At 39.9% G+C, this 18,079-nt stretch overlaps 1 protein-coding gene across 3 annotated transcripts in view; it reads right to left on the bottom strand.

The window, feature by feature from the left end:
• Positions 1-16,325, bottom strand: part of slc1a9 (solute carrier family 1 member 9) — a 38,172-nt gene extending 21,847 nt beyond the window's left edge. For 2 of the 3 annotated variants that reach the window (XM_066641855.1, XM_066641858.1), the window contains exon 1: positions 16,210-16,325. The gene's annotated coding sequence lies outside the window, so the exon portion shown is untranslated. The remainder of the gene's footprint in view (positions 1-16,209) is intronic. The other variant, XM_066641856.1, reaches the window with a different exon arrangement.
• Positions 16,326-18,079: the final 1,754 nt, after the last annotated feature.

Genomic DNA, 18,079 nt, shown 5'->3' with positions numbered 1-18,079 from the left:
TCTCTCTATATCTCTCGCTTTCCCACTTTCTATCTATGTCCCACTTTCTATCTTTTCTCGCTGTCTCCTTCTATTCATTGCTCTCTCTCTCTCTGTCTCAAACCATGTATTGTCTGTACATATGTATCTTTCTATCTCTCTAAGTTCAGACCTAGAATTCCACCTGGACGACAGCAGCCAATCCAATCACTCACCACACACACACACACCATTCTACATGTCGTATCCCGTTTGTTAAAAGAAGTAAAAAACTTAACATCAACATGTCACTTGCCACCTGCTGCCAAATCATGACTACAAACTGCCTGATCTCTTAAAAATGACAGGCTGCCTGTCAATCTGTTGCCTTCTAGTGTGAACAGGGTTAAACACTGCAATTATTAAAACTACTATGTCCATTTTGATGTGACCGTGTCTTGTTAAGTTCCTCTTCTGATACCTTGCTCAGTTTGTGTTCTGCCATGGACATTTGGTCTGAATCTTCCAGGGACATATTTTATATCAAGGAGCCCTTTTCAGACCTTTTTATCATCAGATTAAAATTTGTGGATGAGATTAAGGCTGTACAACTGAAGGATTAGTGATAGACAGAAGTGGCTTGCACGTCTTTAGCGTTGCAAAGCTGCACTTTGAGTTTTGACACTTGCCTTGGATGTTTGCATCTCAGTCTTTGACCTGTTTGTTTGGACAAACCCTATTTAGGTCCATTTTCATTAACCATATCCCTGCAGTATTTAAACAGCCCTTAATGAAATAATCAGATCTGAAAATTTTACTAACCAATGCATATCTGTCTGCCACTGATTATCAAGTTTATTAGTCCAGCCCTTTCTACGAAGAACCGCAATCCAAAAGAAATTATCCATCCATTATCTGTAAGCGCTTATCCAGTTCAGGGTCGCGGTGGGTCCAGAGCCTACCTGGAATCATTGGGCGCGAATAAAGGCGGGAATACACCCTGGAGGGGACGCCAGTCCTTCACAGGGCAACACAGACACACACACACTCACGAGTCACCAATCCACCTGCAACGTGTGTTTTTGGACTGTGGGAGGAAACCGGAGCACCCGGAGGAAACCCATGCGGAGAACACACCAACTCCTCACAGACAGTCACCCGGAACGGGAATCGAACCCACAACCTCCAGGTCCCTGGAGCTGTGTGACTGCGACACTACCTGCTGCGCCACCATGCCACCCCAAAAGAAATTATGTATCTTCAAAATAGTAACTTTACAGGAAATGGAAAAAAACCTTCTTAATTTCAATGTAAAAAAAGTCAATGTTCTGTAGCATTTCTATAGGTTCATTCATCGTACAGTTTTCCTGGGAGAGTGACGATATGTGTAACTTTGTCAATATGGAAGCCTGAAATAACAAGTTTATTGCCCTATATTTAAAGTAAAGCGGTCACTAAGCCCTCGGGTTTTTTAAGTATTTTGCCATCATAACACATGCTCACGCTGAAGGAAATATTTCTTTCTAGACAGATCTTTTTCCGCGCTAACTGTTTTGAAATAAAGTAACCTTGAGTGTGAAAAAGGCGCTATATAAATAAAACATATTTTTATTATTAATTTTGGACAAGCAAACATTGATAATAAAAACAGTAACAGCAGATGCATGGTTCTTCTGGCTATTCATTTGCTATTAACAAATCCATGACAATCCACTTTAATATATTCTTTAACATCACTGGTTTTCAGCTGAGTTTACTCTTGGGCATACAAGAATCTTACAACTCTTTGATTTATATATTCACTATTATGTGAATATGAATGAATGCAAGTGCACATACCGGCTGAGGACATTTGCATGTTAGATGTTAACGGTAAAGTGCAGCAGGTTTGGCTGTTTGTCATTCCTGTGGTTAAACTGGAGCTATCTTTCTGCCCCCGAGCTCAGCAAGAACTGCCTGCCACTGCAGCCCAGGTTTCAGACTCTCTCTATCACCCCCCCCCCCTCTCTCTCTCACACACACACACACACACTTACAGAATGAGTACAACAGACAACTTACAGCTGTTTCTGAGGCAGGCACCTCCATCTTCCTAGACAGTGTTTTTATTAGAGACGAATAAACCAATGCTCGAAAATAAATGGCTGCCTAAATTTGGCACCGACACAGAGAATAAACGCAGTAACTAAAAGACGAGGACAAATCGGGAGAAAAGGTTTTGAATCTTTGTTTTCAGGATCACTGGACCTGCTGGAGAATAAGAATCTAAACATAAGACTCCATGAAGCTCCCTCTCAAATTTAACCTGTCATTACTCAGACCTGCTGCACTGATTTTATTCACATTCACATACATTCTCTCTGTCTCTTTCTCTCATACACAGGCTTAGGCCAGAGGAGAGAGAGCTTCACATTCCCTGCAGCTTGTTAATATGGCCAAGAAACACACTTTTAAACCTAACGGATGTATAGCAAACACCCTCTCTAATCAGCTCCGCTCCATTAGAAATGTCTGGATCAGTGACTGCGATTCAGAGAGAAGAAAAACAGGCCATGTGTAAGCACGTGAGAAACACAACCAGCATGCTGTCCGATGTGTGTGTCTCTCTCTCTCTCTCTCTCTCTCTCTCTCTCTCTCTCTCACACACACACACACACACAAGTGACATCATGTTTACAAACCTTCAACATTCACACTCTGTGGAAAAGTCTTCCTCGCCATGATAAAAACATCTCCATTAAAGAACAGCATTGCAACAGAGTTGGTGAGTAATGTTCTACTCACAGAGGTTTGTTTTGATCTGGCATGAGTTCCTTTCCGCTTTCATTCCTTTCTGATCCCTCCCTGTGCTCAGCCTCACACTGTTTGACCCTTCTTTACCCTCCATCTCTGTGTGTTCATCTCAGGTTTGAACTCAAACAGCAGTTCCTGCTCATGCATTAAAGCTAAGAGAAAGCTGAGGTTGATATGCTGCCTCTTGGAAAACACTCATATCAGGTGTGAATTTGCAGAGAACTCCTCTGTGCAGCAATTTATGAGGTCAGTAAACATTCATTTGAAAACTGCTACCATTAGTACAGATATATATAAAAAAAGAAACATCAACTGTATCTGTTTAACCACTTTCAAACTTCTAGCCCTTAGGTTTAGAGTCTGAAATCTAATGAAACCTAAATTACAAACCAGATCCCAGAAACATTGGATGAGTAGCTTAAGAAACCGTCATGCTGCTTTGATAAAACATCCACATGGGCTCAGGATTACTCTGGAAGACTGTTGTCACTTAACACACTCCACCACTGCGTCAATAAAAATCTGTTACACAAGAACCAAGCAATACATCAACTCAACACTGAAATGCGAGTTCTCTGATCCTGAGCTCATCTAAGATCTGGGTGTGGAAGACAGTGGAAATGTGGGGTGTGTGATGATCTGGGACGGACTTGTGTCCTGTCCAGGATGCGTTTCTGCCTTGTGTCCAATGATTCAAAGGTTGGACCTGAATATTCGGTTATTCGTTCACTGGGTATGTATTTGGTTTTTATTTAGAAATTTGAATAAAATGAATAAAAATGAACAAACATCTAGTTCTCAGTGCCAAAACAAAAGAAACTGTTATAAGTGAACATACAGAAGCCAAACAGTTGTAGTATGAGAGGTGAATCCTTATCCACGGCATGGTTGTTTTGTACATATGTGAATGTACCACTGTAGAAGCATATTTGAGATATTAGAGACATATACTGCCATCAAAGTAACGTCTTTTCCTGGGATGTCTATGGTTATTACAGCAACACAATGCCAGGCCTTGAAGACACAGAGTGCATGTGCTTGAAAATATATGGTGCATCATGAAGAGCATGAATCAGGCATCAGAAACTGTGTACTGTCTTCTACACTCAGAAAAAAAGGCAGGGTACAGGTACATTATTGTCACTAAAGGTGCAAACAGTGTAGTGTATCTTTTGCTAGTGCCGCCCGTAGAGGCTGAAATGGGGAAGTGAACTCAGAAGTCTTTGGGGTTGAGATCAGGGTGGCTTATAAATGCATATGAAGCCGGACCCCCTCGTTGGATAAATGAATATGAGAAAAGGGTGGAGACGGGGTGGAGGTGGGAGCAAGTTTGTCCAACGTGGAAATGGCATGAATTTGCGATGTATAAATAGGGCTGAGAAGAGGAGTTCGGGCGTGGTCCTACTCCCAAAATTATGTTATTACATAACTTCAATTAAAAGTACAGCAGTGTTCTTAAAGTGCAGTTGTGTACCCTAAAGGTTCATTACACTCTCGTATACTGAAGAAGAGGGGGACACCTTTCATTATTTCACAGAGCTGTCTAAAATAAAAGGAGCATTCTGGAGATGTGGTGAGGAGATGTGGAGAGGTGTATTAAATCAACACAATTTTTAAATCTATTATTACTGAATATGGTACAGTTACGCTCCCTAACTAAAGGTACAGAATATGTATGAGGGTTTTTCTGAGAGTCTATTTAGCATTAATGGGCAAATGTTTCCCTCTCAAAGCTGCAACGATTAGTAACCTCAGTTCCCAAATGGGTAAACAGTGTGAGAGAAACTATCATAGTTTCATGTCTCATCATGTTCCTTATTTCCTTGACCATCACCCTCATCACACCTACCCCTCCTCTCACCCTTATTCTTCCTCCTATCCCTCCCCTGATTTCCATTTTCTCTCACCTTTTCCCCCCTTCCTCTGTCTTACATGTTCTTCATCACCCTCATTCTACATACCCCTCCTCTCACTCCTCGTCTTCCTCCAATTCCCTTCCCCCATTACTCCAATGTATATAAGGCCCTCCTAAAATACTTGGTGTCAGACTGGATTGGGAACAGACTAGACTGGCAACAGTCACAGACTGGATTGGGAACAGACTGAACTGGTGACAAACTGATGACCAAGCTGTGCCCGTGCTTTTCTGCATGCACGTGAAGGAAACCTCCACCTCTGAACCTCCAGTTTCTAAGCCTCAGATCATCCTGAGATAGACTGAGATCATCCAGCTGTACTCATACATGGTCCTGTGTATGTGTAAATAAACTCCAGTCAACGCCGAACTCCAGTCTCCTGACTCTTCAATGCCGAATTTCTAACAGTGTCAGTAAAAAAGAAAGTTGGAACACGTTGAGAATTTGACGTCTGCAACACTCCAGAAAAAGTTGGGACAGAGGCAAATTTAGCACTATGTTTACTTTTACAAAATACAGCACAATCAAAGAACCAGAAAATATTTACAAATCCTTTTGTGATTTTGTCATTAAAACTTTAAAGGAGAATTAACGCAGCACAGATTTTTTTAATGCATTTTACAAAAATATCCCAACATTTCTGGAAACATGGTTGTAAACTAAATTATGTGCCTCTAAAAGAACTGAACCAATCCTGCAACAGCTGCAGTTCAGTGAGTCAGAAATGTCTTCTTCAAACCAACAAGCCTTATGATGTGTTACTGTATTTATGTTTATTAATATATTTACTCTGAAGTTATTTCATATTTTACTGAAGAAAAAAACTACACATTTTTATGGAAGACTTCTGCACTCTGCATAATTTCCCTCAGTGTCAGAGACAGAGACACAGCACATAAGCAGTAGATAAACAGATAGACTGACTGATAGACAGATGAAAGGAGAAAGTAAGGTCAGAACTGCTGTATCACTAAAAGAATGAATGTTTGTCTAATTCCTCATTTTAAAATGAAGAGAAACGCTATTAGCATTAGCAGATAAAATCTTTCTTTTTCTGTTTGTGCTCTGGGGATTAAATCTTTCATAGGGCAAATCTGCCAGAGTTCAGAGCCTTAAGGAGTAGCTGGGATATCTAATCCCTGCATAGAAGAGGAAAGAAATCAGTGCAGCTCTCCTTCTCTCAGAAGCCACCAGCATCTGATAAGTGGGAGATAAGCCTGGAGCTTGGAGAGCCGTTACAGAACCATAACTTGGTTGTTTATAGAAGAGTTTTAAACTGTGATGTAAGGCTGTGGAGTCTGCATCATTAAAGTTATTCTCTATATGCAGTTATGATATGTAGACACATAAGGGGATTTTAATCTATTCACATGAACTTTTAACTGAGCTCAATTTAGTCTGAATTCACAGGTCTCAGGGGAAGTGCAAATGATGAATTCATTCATTCATTCATTTTCTGTAACCAAATGATCCTTGTCAGGGTTGTGGTGGGTCTGGAGCCTGTCCATAGTCACTCACACTCGTGAACAGTGTCACACATTCACCCAGTCACTCACACCCGTGAACAGTGTCACACATTCACCCACTCACTCACACACTCACCCAGTCACTCACACCCATGAACAGTGTCACACATTCACCCAGTCACTCACTCCCATGAACAGTGTCACACATTCACCCAGTCACTCACCCTCATGAACAGTGTCAAACATTCACCCAGTCACTCACGCCCATGAACAGTGTCACACATTCACCCAGTCACTCACGCCCATGAACAGTGTCACACATTCACCCAGTCACTCACACGCTCACCCAGTCACTCACACCCATGAACAGTGTCACACATTCACCCAGTCACTCACACACTCACTCAGTCACTCACACCCGTGAAGTGTTCACACATTCACCCAGTCACTCACTCCCGTGAACAGTGTCACACATTCACACAGTCACTCACACATTCAGCCAGTCACTCACGCCCATGAACAGTGTCACACATTCACCCAGTCACTCACGCCCATGAACAGTGTCACACATTCACCCAGTCACTCACACACTCACCCAGTCACTCACACCCGAAAAACAGTGTCACACACTCACCCAGTCACTCACACCCGAAAAACAGTGTCACACATTCACCCAGTCACTCACGCCCATGAACAGTGTCACACATTCACCCAGTCACTCACACACTCACCCAGTCACTCACGCCCATGAACAATGTTACACATTCACCCAGTCACTTACACACTCACGCCCATGAAGAGTGTCACACATTCACCCTGTCACCTATGAGAAATATCCGCACCCAATAATACCAGAAGTCTGACCCGATTTGGGTTTGGACAAATGTACCATGTACCATGTCTGGTGTCAGCTGAACAAATGGGACGCTGAATCAGGCCACATGCGTGATTTTGCAGTTACTCATATGGCCAGGATTACAATCGATCCCAGATAAACACAAGCTTTTCCACCAGCTTTCAACTGAGTTTCAAAGAAACAAACAAATCCTCTATCCTCTATTATCCTACAAAAAGGCTTACACCACATCACTGAGGGGGTCTGATTCTGCATGACTCTGGCAATGACCTGGGCAAACGATACAGACAGATTTTCCTCAGTCCATTACTATATCCACAATAATTTTCAACCACAAAACAAGAAACAAGCACTTGTGCAATTCAAGGTAATGAGAATCATTTGTTTGATTTGTACTACAGGTGTTGCATACACTGATCCACCACAAGATTAAAACCCTTGACAGGTGAGATGAGTAACACCAATCATTTTGTTACAATGTCAGCTGTCGAGGTGTGGGATAAATTTGGCAGAAGGTGAACAGTCATTTGTTAAAGTGATATCCGAAGCAGGAATTATAAGTATCTCATCCACATTGACAAGGGCCAAATGTGTGATGGCAAATTGACTGAAAAAACAAATCCGATCCATGGATGTGTTGCTAAAGTCTTGGTGCCTGACACCACAGGACAACTTCAGAAGTCTTCTGGAGTCCATGCTTCAACAGGTTAGAGGTTTGGCAGCACGACTGGGACTTATCATTATATTAGAAAGAGTGATAGTATAAATAAACAAACATAAATCAAAACATGGAAAGACATAAAAAATTTGTTAAAACAAAGAGTTGTTCCAGTCCTAACAGAAATGTCATTAATTGCTTTGATCTTTGAAGTCTCCCTGCCAAATTTGCTCTAGCTATGTATTTAACTCACTCACCCATCTTTATGTTGGGATCATTTAAAAGGTTAGAAGAACCCTATGTAATATGTTAACCTTGAAATGAAATATGAAATAACCTTAAAAATCAATGTGATGCTCCGGGGACCTGTAATAAGGAGAATACAGCCTCATTCATTACTACTCCGGGCTCAGCACTGCAGAAAATGTATCTTTTGAAGGAGAGTAGAATATCATCCCCTCTCTCCCCTGCCCACTGATTTCAGTACATTGTTGTGAAAATGAATCACACTAGTGTGAGCCCCAGGAGCAAAACACCCAAATCGTACCTAGTGCTCCTTTAACAGGCGATTAATACAAGAATGTAATGAGAACAAAGTTATCATGTGTACAAAACTGATAGTTCTACTTGAAAATTGATAGTCTACTCGGAATCACCGGGCACATAGCAGAAACACACCTTAGAGGGGGCGCCAGTCCATTACAGGGAGACACACACTCACACTTAAGGACACTTTTGAGTCGCCAATCCACCTACCAATGTGTGTTTTTGGAGTGTGGGAGGAAACCTGAGTACCTGGAGGAAACCCAAGCGGACATAGGGAGAACACACCAAACTTCTCACAGACAGTCACCCAGAGCGGGGCTCAAACCCACAACCTCCAGGACCATGGAGCTGTGTGACAGTGTCACTAAACCATGTTGAGTTGTTAAAGCGGATATCACTTTCTCACCAGGGACCACAGTTTCTTTGTGGTCAAAATACAGAGGGATGTCTAAATAAACCTTGTTCAGAACAGCCAGTTTCATTGACTATTTCCATTTTTTGCTCAGTTCTCTTTAACCTCACATAAAATTTTGGTCTGATGCTGTGTGTGGAGATATAATATGGAACATGATACATTTCCCCTTCTAATGTAGAATCCCTTGTTTTGTAACTTAGGCAGCCCACAAAAATGTCTTGAATCTTATTTAAAAGTGAGTGCTATACACTCCATATACCCATATGTATAATTAAAATAAAAGTAAAAATATTCAGCCCACCAACCCATACACTGGGAAACAAGACACCAGTGAGTTTTCTATGTGTTTTTTTTTAAGTCTGATCACATTAGACTAAATTAACTGTTTTGATACTGCTCTGTATCTGACGTCAAGTGCAGAAGCTCATTATTATTTAAAGGGACTGAATCCGACCACTCTGAACATGGCTGTTTAGATGGGGGAATACGTGTTTCACAAAGGCATTATTATTTAAAGTGGACTGCAGCTGGAGGCAGTGCTTCAAGAGCCACCACACACAGACGTATCAAGGACATGGGCCACAACTGTCACATTTCTTGTGTCAAGCCACTGATGTCCCAGAGACAACACCAGAAATGTCTTACCTGAGCCAAGGAGAAAAAGGACTGGACTGTTGAGTCCACAAATCTTGTTTTCCAATTAAAGCAAATTTTGCATTTCATTTGGAAATCAAGGTCCCAGAGTCTGGAAGAAAAGTGGAGAGGCACACTATCCAAGCTGCCTGCATCTATTGTGAAGTTTCCACAATCAGTGATGGTTTGGGGAGCCATGTCATCTTCTGATGTTGGTCCACTGTGTTATATCAAGTCCAAAGTCAGCGCAGCCATCTGCCAGGAGATTTTAGAGCACTTCATTGCTTTATGGAGATGCGGATTTCATTTTCCAGCGGGACACTGCACCTGTCCACACTTCCAAAAGTACCAATACCTGGTTTAATAACCGCAGTATAACTGCTTGATTGGCCAGCAAACTCACCTGACCTAAACCGCATAAAGAATCTATAGGGTCTTGTCAAGAGGAAGATGATAGACACCAGACCCAACAATACAGACGAGCTGAAGGCTGCTATTAAAGCAACCTGGGCTTCCATAACACCTCAGCAGTGCCACAAGCTGATCGCCTCCGCGCCACAATGCACTGATGGAGTAATTCATGCAAAAGAGTGCATTCTGGACATTCTTTTCAGTAGGCCAACATTTCTGTATTAAAAATAATTTTTATATTGGTCTTATATAATATTCTAATTTTCTGAGATAATGACTTTTGGGTTTTATTGGCTATAAGCCATAATCATTAACATTAAAAGAAATAAACACTTGAAATAGATCACACTGTTTGTAATGAATCTATATAATATTTGAGTTTCAATTTCTGAAGTGAATTACTGAAATAAATTAAGTTTTTGATGATATTCTAATACAGGAGATACAGGTGCATCTCAATAAATGTAATCTCTAATACTTGCTTAATGGTTTCTGACGCTCTACGACACAGTTAGGTACTCTCAATATCCCTCAGTAACCATATAAATACATCTAGGTAATTTAAGCATGCAGTTTGCATTGTACATTCTACACAAACGTACATGATTCCATTATTTTCATTGGCTTCTCATAGAATCCGTGCATAATGTGAAACACCCAATAAGCCTTGGCTTGGTTTTACACAGCTATCACATTTTGAGTGTGAATCAGGATGCCAGCAAGCAGGATTTAGGAGTGAACACTGTCTGCGGTCAGCCCCAAATCCCACGGATGAGTTTTAGGCCTTAGGGAATCCCAGAGCATTACAAGCCAAGAGAGAGAGAGCAATGAAGGAGAACCACTCTAAAACAAACCTAAACTGTGCCAGGAGAATCTGTGTGATTTACTCCTGTGAACTGTGTGACATATTTCTCACTCCCTGTGTAGCAAAAAGCAGAGGAAGAAAAAAAAAATTGAAGACGAAGAGAGAGAGCCTCACTGAGAGAACTGTAGAAGGCTACAAGCATTTACATTTGTGTGTGATCCTCAATGGTTTAGTTTTGAAAATAAACTTTGATGGTTTATGATACACTAAGAGTAGCAGCTCAGAGGAGGACAGGTTTCCTTTTTGTCTATTCCCATGTCTTAGTTTAGTTTTGACTAATATTGTGACCATAATTTAAATTATGATGATTTTTTTTACATGAGTCTTCTTGTTCAAGAGACTTGAATGCTGCTACCTAGGTGTGACTGTCACATCACAGATCCGGGATGTTTGGGTGCTCCTGATTTGCGGTTAACCATTTCTGGCATTATGCTACTTTTGCATACTTTTGGCTTGTTAACTATCTTGAGACATTTAATAACGGTTGCAGATCTTGCGTTTTGAAAGTTGCAATCTCTCAAACTGTTAAAGTGATTCTTCTTTCAGGGCTAGAGTCTCTTAGGAATGCTTTCCTTTTGAGGTTTGGTTTTTAGAGATTCATCCTCAAGCTATTATTGAGATTTTTCATTTCTTTTTTCCCCCACTGAATGTACATTCTTCTTATTTTGCTTTGGGAAACTGCGGGCATTGGAGTGACATAGCACAGTGCTTTGAAGAACAGAAGACAAATGCATGCATGTGAAGTGTATTTCTTGTGGCTACTCTCATTCTGGTTGTGTCCAGAAAGGAAAGGTTGATAGACCTTAGATGGATCTATGGACAACATTTAAATGGGGCCTGTAAAATTAACATATGCTTTTAACATCTCTATTTTCCATCACGTTCCCCCCCCAAAAAAAAGTGGAAACATATGTTTACAATGCTAAATTTGGCAGTGAAATATAAGAAATCTTAAGCTTTAATTCTTCTTTTGTTTGCTCCCTCCTGTCAGGGGTCGCCACAGCAGATCAACTGTGATCCGCAACATTGATCTTGCACATTTTTACGTCAGATGCCCTTCCTGACGCAACCTTCCCTATTTATCCATGCTTTGGGACTGGCACTACAACATGATGCATTCCAGTGGCTAGGTACACACACTCACACCTTAGGACAATCTTCCAAGTTGCCTACCATCGTGTGTTTTTGGAGCATGGGAGGAAACCTATGCAGACACAGGGAGAACACACCAAATAACCACCCAGAGCAGGACTCGAACCCACAACCTCCAGGACCCTGGGACTGTGCGACTGCGACACTACCTGCTGCGCCACCGTGCCGCCCAAAATCTTTCACTTTAATTCTTTATGTAAATTAACCAGCAGTGATACTCTATTACTTGGTAAGACTTACTATTCAGTTTGGAAATATAATTAATGTTTTTAATCAAGCACCACTTGTGTTTGTCTGTACTACAATAAGTAATTATTTTGGGGACTGCTTGTTCAGTGATTGCTCCCTCATTGTGTTACTCTCTGTCCCTTCTCCTTAATAAGAGTCACAGTGGAAACTGTAGTTTAGATCCTCATCAGGGGGAATTACTGCATCTTTTTTCCTTTATAAGGTCACGGTGGAAACGACAGTTTAGATCCTTATCAGGAGGAATTACTACATCACTTCTCATTTATAAGGGACACAGTGGAAAATGCAGTTTAGATATTTATCAGGAGGACTTACTACATCACATTGGATACGAGTAATTTTAGTTACTTGGTGTAATCTGTTATCTCACGTCCAATGTGGACAAAAATAACTTGTCAATCAACGTGGTCCCTCCCCTCCCCCTTTACAATCTACGATCATCCAATCATGATCTACAACCTTCCATATCCAATCAGTAGCTCAGATTAGAGGACACACAGCTGTCTGAAGATAACCCACGAATAAAGCTCTGCTCACACATCACAACCATGATGTGAGCTGCTGGGAGTTTATTCAGTCGCAGTCTCATGCAGACTGCTGCAAAAAACTCAACTGTTTCAATTTGTTTCATTTATCCAAACTAATCAGTGTATAAAATGATATATAGACAAGGACACATAGTTATAATAAGCACAAAAACTGTGTAATGTGACATCCCCAACATTGGCAGATTTGGCTGATCAAAGCCATGATATTCTTCCGTCAGGGTCTGAAAATTTGATACAATTGACCAAAATGTGACCACAAATATGGCCCACTATTTTTAATTTTCACTCAACAGAAAATCATTATTTTACACAAGGTAGTTTGTTTACATTTTCACCTGCATAGTCTTTCACACTGGAACATGGAGCAATAGTTTAAGACTATTGCTAATGTCTTTATAGGAATTTGACAGAAATGTAGAGAGAAAGAGAGAGAGCATGTGTGTGTGTGTGTGTGTGTTTCTGTGTGTGTGTAGGATTATTTTCTGCAGCTGATTGTTTGGTGTGGGCTTTGTGATTGGATAGAGTTATAATCCCACAACTCTCTCCCTTAGAGAAAGGAAAGAGAGAACAGGCTGGCTTACTGTCTCACCTGGCCTGAGAGGGTTAAAATACACAGATCAAAAACCCACCAGCACAGTCAGAACAAAACCTTCTGTATCTCAATTTGATATTTTTTGTTTGTTGTTTATTCGTTTTTGTGTTGTTTACTTTGTTTTTTCCCACAAAGTAGAATGGGTCCAGTTTTGTTGCAGTAGCATTAAATGTTCAAATATATTTGCTTCTCTATTGTCCTTTTGTGTTCAGTGTTTCAGGGAAACAGCATTTTTTCCTGGCAGTGACAATGTGCAGTGTGTATATAAATACTGGTCTTTTTTACTTTTTCTAAGATAAGCTGCTATGTTGTATTGGGGAAATATGATTTCTCCTTGTAGAGTGAAGCCAAAGGTCAACCATGCTCGTGTTCACCAGACTAGAGGTATTTGGACCCCAAAAAGGAATAAATACAGGCACACATTACACACTGTAAAGTTGAGTGGACAACGTTAAAAGATTTTAACCTAGAGCTTGATTATTTGGTGTGATTCACTCAGATTTCAATGAATTAATTTAGCAATATCTCGTGAATGGAGAAAATGCAGCTTTATTTTAATGATATATACTCTGTCTCATCGAGCACAATGTTTTGTTGTTTTTTTTAACAATATCATCGTCATTTTGTTATGTCTGTGCATCTGTCATAGAAATCATCTCTAAACGGAGTAATGGACATCTGATTAAAACTCCTGCATAAGAAAAACTGTTTTATTTTTGCTTTTCAATAATGCACCTGCTTTTGCTTTTCTTGGATTCTTTCTTTTCTCTACATATCCGGCGCTAATTCTTCTGATGTGATGGAACTCACATGTTGCGTGTGGTGAGTAATGGCCTTTGGCTCCTGTATTTTTAACCTCTGTTCATACAGTCTTTGTTAAACAAATATAATGCGCTCCAACCAGGGTACCACACACACACACACACACACACACACAAACAGCACATGCACTCATTGTCTCTTATTACATTTCAGTGAAAGCTAAAAGAGAACATATGGTGGTTTGAGGAAGAACTGTTTGTGTGTTATTTTAGATTGAAATGGGTTCATGCTCAAATTTTCATGTCAGTGCACTATGTCTATGTTCTCTGTGTGTGTATGGCCCCAGTGAGTGTGTTATCATTATTTTATACAGTATGTGCTTCTGTATGTGTGAAATTTCAATACTATATGAGTCTCTCACTCTCTCTATCACACACACATACATACACACACACACACCTCCCCCAGTTTGTTCGTCTCTCCCGGACTATAATCTGAGTGCATTAATCTGTTGTTTGAACTCCTTAAGCACAGACTGTCTATCACATCTGCTCCCCTCACCCTGCTAAAGCTCCGCTATTTATAAATAATCCCCCAGTTCCCTCTCTTTCTCTTTTGCCTCTTTTCTTCTTTCCTCTGGTTACCACACTCACTTTTTCACAAAGGTTTTTGTGGTCAGGTATTTCCTCCTCCAGCAGTCCAGTTTTAAATCTATTACCAATCCTAAGGCCTATGAGAGAGGAAATATATCTGTAAAATATATAAAGATCAGTCTCTGTAATTTAAGTATGCTAAAAACAAAAACAAAATATAGTGCCATGTCAGAAAATAGTTTTTTTTTTTTATAAATCAGCTCTATAAACAACTTGCTAGAGGATAGAGGCTGGGTGAAATCATAAGAAAATGGTATAATAAAACAATTTTTACATTATACGATATCTGATTTATATATATTATTTTCACAGCATAGACATAAGTAAACTCATGTGAAAACTGTCATGCCAATATTAGTCACAGTGTTCACTTCCATATTTTAACAATTGTTTGAAATAAAAAAATCATACATATTATTATTAGGCAAATCCTGCCCTTTTTACCAAGGGAGACATTTTGATGATCATGGAGCTGAAGTGTTGTCGCTGAGGTCTGAAGCAGAGCTGAGTAATGACACTGAATGTGATGCTGGCTGAGCTGATTGCATAGTTCACAAAAATATCATATTAGGGTTACGTTTTTACTTTAATGGTTAATTAAATTAAATGGTTAATTTAACTGTTATCTTGGTATTTAACTTTGGCTCCTGTTGTGACACACCATCTGAACGCCTGGACTTTTAACAAGACGCCTGGACTTTTATGTTAGAGCACAACTGAGGGGTTAAACAGTGAAAAAGAGTGGAGAAATAAGAAAACAAAAAGAACAGTGAAAAGTGAATGAAGACACATGAGAAACTGAGAAAAACTGTTACAATGAGTGAGCAGAAATAAGAGAATTGAGTAAAGAGAGCAGAGAAATAAGAGGAACGAGCAAAAACTGTCAAAATGAGAGCAAGGAAATTAGGGAACTGTGTAGAAATGCAAAAAAATCCACTGCTGTGAGCTCGGGTCAGGGTGAACTGTGACTCATTATGATTTAAAGGGACATGAGCTGAAACAGACACTGAAGGACAGGGTGCAGTTGTTCTTGATTTATTTTGACCAAATCATGTCACAGAAGTTGTATTAAGACCCCAGGGAACATGTTCACTTGAGTTCTAACCTGAACACGGCTGAGAGCAGAGAGTTTCACCATTTACTAACACCTTACACTAACTCACATATCCCACCTGTCACATACTCATGGTTCTGTCAGTAATCATTGTGTGCCTTTGTGTGTGAGTCAATAGCTGCACTTTAGTCACAGCTTTAACATTTAACATTAGAGCCGTGACTCAAACAGGTCTAATCTCCGCTTTCCAGTCAATCTATCATCGGTTCAACGCCTCTAACCCTCGAGGAATGCTTGCCGTTTGTGTAAGTGCTGACGCTCCAGGCTTTCTAGAGCTGGAGTGGATAATTGGCGAGTAATAAATAACGATGGAATGAGAGGGATGGGACAGAAAGCGCTGATCCCACATTACACAGCTCTCTGAGTCCAAACCATAAGCCACCGTGCCAACAGACGCATTATGGGGATGATTACATGTGAACAAAATGCAGAATTTTCCACACGCACAGACAACTGAATTAAAAATAACCACTTGAGATCCAGCTTTTATATTCCAGCACTTGTTGAAACAAAAAATATATGAATATAACTACATGGCGAGAATATGAAGAATGTGAGAAAGTCTAAATATGGTAAAGAAAAAAGAGAAGTACTCAAAAGGAAAGTGAGGGTGACATCTTACCTTAGTTTTGGTGGTGCCTCCCATCCATCGAAGCATCAGGAGAGAGATAATGATGGAAGGCTAAAGAGATAGAGAGAAAGTGTGTGAGAGAGAGAAAGGAGGGGGGAAGCAGAGTCACATTCTTTGCGTCATCTGAGAAAATTTGCAGATTAATAAAAAAGAAAAAAAGCTTGATTCTAAGCTTCATTCTACAAATCTCTCTCTCGCTCTCATTCTGGTTGTATTAATTGTATTATCCTCTCTTATTATGTATGGTAATTTTATAACTTGTCTCATTTGTGCTAATGTTTTCTATTTCTATGTGATTATTCATATCTTGTTTCACTTTTGTTTGTCTGTGCAGCCCTGCATAAACCCTGCTGATTATCCAAAACAAACCCAAGTGAAATGAGCTGCATTCAGTGGAACAGTGAACTTTAATAGTGTCTAAAGAAGGCAAATAATTAACACAATTATATAAGCAGGGATTTTTAATTTAAACAAAATTAACTCACCCGTTTCTTCCTCTTAATGATGAATATCACAGCTGCATACTGTTCTTCTGTCCACTGGAGGGCGACAGTCCTCTGCTGTCTACAGTGTGGACTATAGGGTTAAAAAAGGGCACATTTCAATTTTCATAAAATAAGTTAATTTTTTTTTAAATAGTACCTTTCCTAAGTCACAATTAATTTATTTCAAAAAACAAGGAAGCCATTATTTGAAGTGTTATATAATGCAAAATTTTGTCTAAAATAGAAATTTCAGCTTAGCATTGTGTCATTCAAAGTTGAATATAAAGATTTAAATAGAAAATATATTTTACTGTTTAGAGTCGTCTTCATTTGGTGAATATTGCTTGTGCTTTAATACTTTTTTAAGCTGCACTGTGTTTTGTCAAGTATGGGGGAATTGGCAACCTCTTTGGGGAAAATATGTAATTACATGGAATGTATGGAAGAACATTTTGTAAAGTGGTTTGTGCTGTGTTTCATGGCCCTGAGCGCTATCAGAACTCAGTGACAAAAATATTGTCTGTGTTAAGTATAAACACGAAATGCAATTTCAATTTTCAAGTAAGAAAATAAAAAAAACATCAATCTAAAAAAAGGCATCAAATCAGAGACTCATTTTTCACTCCGTGCCTCACGGGCATTCTCCCATATCTATCTGGTGAGGTCCTTGTGCCTCATTGCCATGCTCTTCATGACTCACTGACATGTCGCCCATGCCTCATTGGTGGGCGTAACTGCTTTGCTGGCAAACTCTACCATGCCTCACTGATGAGCTCCACCAAGCCTTGCTGGAGTGCTCCATCATGCCTAGCTCCACAGTGGCTCACTAGCAAACTGCCTCTGCCCGGCCTGCTCGCTTGACTAATAAATATCTCCCTACTTTCATTCACAAACATTGTGAGCCATGCCCCCACTAACACCACCCAGGTAACCAGCCCAGGGACCTGTACCTTCTTTTTTGAGCCTGTGTGCATAATATTAATACATAAAGACATTAACTCCCACCAAATCTGACCCAACAGCCAATTTTAGGATTAGGTGAGTTGCAGCAGTGGAAGGAAACAATTTCAGATATTTTAAACAGTGCGGCTTACAATACTTACAATAGCCACTTGAAAAATACTTGACACTTGTAGATAGCCTTCTAAAACCTGTAATTTCTGACAACGAAAACACTTTTCATAAATAATAAATGGTATATGGCCAAACATTTGTAGACATTTCATATTTGCTCTGAAATCAAGGGTATTCCTCGGGTGCACTTTAAAACATTTGTAAAAATTGTAAAAGGTAGCTGAAACATTTCTAAATCTAACCACAATACAAAAACCTGTTCTTTGTCCAAATACTAGCGGCTAAACTCTAATACACAGTCC

This window comes from Hoplias malabaricus, chromosome 13 (genome assembly GCF_029633855.1).
Source record: "Hoplias malabaricus isolate fHopMal1 chromosome 13, fHopMal1.hap1, whole genome shotgun sequence".
Taxonomy (NCBI): Eukaryota; Metazoa; Chordata; class Actinopteri; order Characiformes; family Erythrinidae; genus Hoplias; species Hoplias malabaricus.
This window is presented reverse-complemented; position numbering and strand designations above follow the sequence as displayed.